Raw genomic sequence first — 5000 nt, 5'->3', positions numbered from 1 at the left:
TTGAGACAAGCATATGACTACTGGCAGGATCAACCAGGGAGCTGCGTCAACTAGAGCTGAGCAGCCGGCCGCCCGGGAGTGTGTCCCGGGGGCCCGCGCGAACACGCAAGCGTCCGCTCAATTATTCTGCAAACAGGAGGAGGCTGAGCTCCCCTGCACCATACACCTCGAAACCCTCTCAGGTCCCGGCGGCGCGCAGCGCCGTCCTAAGTACTTGGTCGGGTTCGAGAGAGGCGCAATCGCCCGGAGTTTGGCGAGTAGACGCTTTAGGTGCGACCACCCGTGCTCCCAACTGAGCTTGCCGCTGCCGACAGAGGCCCGGGAGCGTGCTGTCGTGGCATTGCCGGCGGGAGACAACACGCGCCACCTACGGTGACCGGCAGCTCCAACGCCAGCGCCACAGAAGGACAAAAGCCCCACTTGGGTGCCGAAGCGAACTCTCCCAGCACAGCGCACGCGCCAACACGTCCGCACAGCTGCGATACAAACCACCTGCGAGAACCGCAGAGGCGACCGAGCAGCAGACGGCGTCGCGGCGCCGAGCGCCGGGCGGCGGCGCATCCTCAGCGCACACAGTCCTCAATCGGACCAGCACACTGCAGATGTCCACCGCGCTTCGCACCGGGCCCGCGAGGACCTACTTTGGCCGCACGGCGCCGCGTGCAGGGTGCGCCGGCGCGCAGCTGCGCCGCCTGCCGCCTCCGTCGGCCGGCGCGCCTGCCACTGGCCGCCCCCACCAGCCGGCTGTAGCGCGTGCGCCCACGCACCGCGCGGCCAGCACGCCGGGAGGCCCCCCCTCACCGGCCGGGGACGGTCCCACCCAGCCACCGCCGCGTATCGCTTCACACCCAGATGCCATTCACGTTCGTGGGCATGGTGGGTATCGCTGGAACAACCGGTTGGTAGCTCAACCGATCGTCGCCATCACTGATTCACCTCTAGCGAGAACAACCGCACCACAACGGTTTACCAGTTGTTCATTTGCGTAACGTCACCAGCAAACGTAGGCGTCCATCGCCATTTGCAAATTCAACGATTGTTGCATGCCTGTGTCAGGTGTCACGACACACTATGTCTGCCCACATACACGCAACAACATGTGCACGCTTCGCGAACACGTGGAAGGTGGCCCCCGTACGTATGCGATGTCCATTGCGCGAACGACTGTCAACCGGCCTCTGTCGCATGTCGCAGATGTGGAACGCAGTGCACCATGCTATCACGGTGTGTGAGAAGAGACGACTACGTCTGACAACACGCGCCACTACATCAACAGACGGCTCATGCTGATCGCCATCCAGGGCATACCACACTGCAATCCAGCTCTTATAGGGAGACGACACGTAGCTGAGTGCACAACATTTGGACCGCATGGTTCGCCGTTGTTGGCGCAGTCGTTGTACGGTCACATGTACCACGATGTATCATTCAGTACATGAGGACCAATGTGCAGTACAGTGTGTGATTTGGACGTACAACATCAGCGGACAGTTGACACAGGCCGTACCACAGCGTAGGCTAAGTGCTTCGCCATGCAAATGCCAATGAACAACTGCAAATGCCAATGAACAACTGCAAAGGGCATTGAGCATGTACGTCCTGCTGCCATCCACATTACAGTGTATAGCTGCAAGGTGTTTAACATGAAGCGATACACTGGGGACCGGGCAGTGCGAGTAGCAAACTATATTGCGGGGGTTGCAGTTAGGCAACACTACACTAATTTAACGCGTCGTATGACAATTACAGAGCAGGTTAAGGCCCAACGTGTGTTGGGTTAAGGCCCAACGTGTGTTGGGTTAAGGCCCAACGTGTGTTGGGTTAAGGCCCAACGTGTGTTGGGTTAAGGCCCAACGTGTGTTGGGTTAAGGCCCAACGTGTGTTGGGTTAAGGCCCAACGTGTGTTGGGTTAAGGCCCAACGTGTGTTGGGTTAAGGCCCAACGTGTGTTGGGTTAAGGCCCAACGTGTGTTGGGTTAAGGCCCAACGTGTGTTGGGTTAAGGCCCAACGTGTGTTGGGTTAAGGCCCAACGTGTGTTGGGTTAAGGCCCAACGTGTGTTGGGTTAAGGCCCAACGTGTGTTACGTTACGGCGCAACGTGGGTTACGTTACGGCGCAACGTGGGTTGCGTTACGGCGCAACGTAGGTTACGTTAAGGAGCAACGTAGGTTACGTTAAGGCGCAACGTAGGTTACGTTAAGGCGCAACGTAGGTTACGTTAAGGCGCAACGTAGGTTACGTTAAGGCGCAACGTAGGTTACGTTAAGGCGCAATATAGGTTACATTAAGGCGCAATATAGGTTACATTAAGGCGCAATATAGGTTACATTAAGGCGCAATATAGGTTACGTTAAGGCGCAATATAGGTTAGGTTAAGGCGCAATATAGGTTACGTTAAGGCGCAATATAGGTTACGTTAAGGCGCAATATAGGTTACGTTAAGGCGCAATATAGGTTAGGTTAAGGCGCAATATAGGTTACGTTAAGGCGCAATATAGGTTAGGTTAAGGCGCAATATAGGTTACGTTAAGGCGCAATACAGGTTACGTTAAGGCGCCATACAGGTTAGGTTAAGGCGCCATACAGGTTAGGTTAAGGCGCAATACAGGTTAGGTTAAGGCGCAATACAGGTTAGGTTAAGGCGCAATACAGGTTAGGTTAAGGCGCAATACAGGTTAGGTTAAGGCGCAATACAGGTTAGGTTAAGGCGCAATACAGGTTAGGTTAAGGCGCAATACAGGTTAGGTTAAGGCGCAATACAGGTTAGGTTAAGGCGCAATACAGGTTAGGTTAAGGCGCAATACAGGTTAGGTTAAGGCGCAATACAGGTTAGGTTAAGGCGCAATACAGGTTAGGTTAAGGCGCAATACAGGTTAGGTTAAGGCGCAATACAGGTTAGGTTAAGGCGCAATACAGGTTAGGTTAAGGCGCAATACAGGTTAGGTTAAGGCGCAATACAGGTTAGGTTAAGGCGCAATACAGGTTAGGTTAAGGCGCAATACAGGTTAGGTTAAGGCGCAATACAGGTTAGGTTAAGGCGCAATACAGGTTAGGTTAAGGCGCAATACAGGTTAGGTTAAGGTACGACATAGGTTAGGTTAAGGTACGACATAGGTTAGGTTAAGGTACGACATAGGTTAGGTTAAGGTACGACATAGGTTAGGTTACGGTACGACATAGGTTAGGTTACGGTACGACATAGGTTAGGTTACGGTACGACATAGGTTAGGTTACGGTACGACATAGGTTAGGTTACGGTACGACATAGGTTAGGTTACGGTACGACATAGGTTAGGTTACGGTACGACATAGGTTAGGTTACGGTACGACATAGGTTAGGTTACGGTACGACATAGGTTAGGTTACGGTACGACATAGGTTAGGTTACGGTACGACATAGGTTAGGTTACGGTACGACATAGGTTAGGTTACGGTACGACATAGGTTAGGTTACGGTACGACATAGGTTAGGTTACGGTACGACATAGGTTAGGTTACGGTACGACATAGGTTAGGTTACGGTACGACATAGGTTAGGTTACGGTACGACATAGGTTAGGTTACGGTACGACATAGGTTAGGTTACGGTACGACATAGGTTAGGTTACGGTACGACATAGGTTAGGTTACGGTACGACATAGGTTAGGTTACGGTACGACATAGGTTAGGTTACGGTACGACATAGGTTAGGTTACGGTACGACATAGGTTAGGTTACGGTACGACATAGGTTAGGTTACGGTACGACATAGGTTAGGTTACGGTACGACATAGGTTAGGTTACGGTACGACATAGGTTAGGTTACGGTACGATATAGGTTAGGTTACGGTACGATATAGGTTAGGTTACGGTACGATATAGGTTAGGTTACGGTACGATATAGGTTAGGTTACGGTACGATATAGGTTAGGTTACGGTACGATATAGGTTAGGTTACGGTACGATATAGGTTAGGTTACGGTACGATATAGGTTAGGTTACGGTACGATATAGGTTAGGTTACGGTACGATATAGGTTAGGTTACGGTACGATATAGGTTAGGTTACGGTACGATATAGGTTAGGTTACGGTACGATATAGGTTAGGTTACGGTACGATATAGGTTAGGTTAAGGTACACATTGTTGTAAGGAAAGGTTTAATGGGGGGCGGGGCGGCCGGTTTGTTGATTGTGATTATAGTAAGTGGATGCCTGCGGCATCATCTGATTTGCCACGTCAGGATGCACCTTTGGCTCATGACAGGCGGCGCTCTCATTCCATGCTTGTGGCAGACCTGTGTCTTTCATTCCTGCCATTGTTTGTGTGCTGTGAGAGGAGGCAGTATTGTGATGTTGGGTGCACCCCTGTGTAGGACATGTGTGGGTGTTGGTGGCTTGGCTGAGCAATGGTGGTTGTCGGGTGGGTGGGATATTCTGTTTTCTGAGTGGACCTCCCAGTCTGGTTATGACAGTGTGGATTGTCTAATGTGGCGGAGAGGATGCACTGGGTGTTGTTCCATGCTGGTGCTTACATATTGTCTGTGTGCGTGTTACAGGCAGAGAGTAGTGCGTGATAAGGGTGTGTGGCTGACGTGTGGTTGTGATTGTGAGCAGAGTCTTTCAGCATGTATACGGACAGTTGTATACATTATCTGTATTCTGATGGCTCTATCTATTACTAATCAGCGCCGTGTATACGTTTAATCCGGTTCCAGTCGAAACTGTTGTATCTCTGTACATTAGTGACACGGCGAGCCCGCTATGTAGTTACTCGTCTCGGCAGCTTCCACCGGTGTATGGCAAATGATTATAAGGAATCAGTCTAGTCGTCAATACCGATGGTGTGACGTCACATGTCTGGGGTGGGGGACGCTGCGCCCTTCCGGTGGGTCATGGCCTAGAAAGACTCTTCCCACGCAGGGGGGCGTGGACTGTCATTGACTCTTCCGAGTAATATACTTGCCGTACGTTTTTGCGACTGCGAGTGCAACGCTCACCGGTACCGACATGGATGGAGCGC

The 5000-nt window shown here is 51.9% G+C and overlaps 1 non-coding gene across 1 annotated transcript in view; it reads right to left on the bottom strand.

Annotated features, from left to right (window-relative positions):
* Positions 1-40, bottom strand: part of LOC124590620 — a 1910-nt gene extending 1870 nt beyond the window's left edge. The window contains exon 1 of the ribosomal RNA XR_006976678.1: positions 1-40. This exon is cut by the window's left edge and continues 1870 nt beyond it. This is a non-coding gene — a ribosomal RNA (small subunit ribosomal RNA).
* Between the last annotated feature and the right edge of the window lie 4960 nt (positions 41-5000).

The sequence above is a fragment of the Schistocerca americana genome, unplaced genomic scaffold (assembly GCF_021461395.2).
Source record: "Schistocerca americana isolate TAMUIC-IGC-003095 unplaced genomic scaffold, iqSchAmer2.1 HiC_scaffold_77, whole genome shotgun sequence".
In the NCBI taxonomy this organism is placed as follows: Eukaryota; Metazoa; Arthropoda; class Insecta; order Orthoptera; family Acrididae; genus Schistocerca; species Schistocerca americana.
The sequence above is the reverse complement of the archived record's forward strand: the minus strand, read 5'-3'. Positions and strand labels throughout refer to the sequence as shown.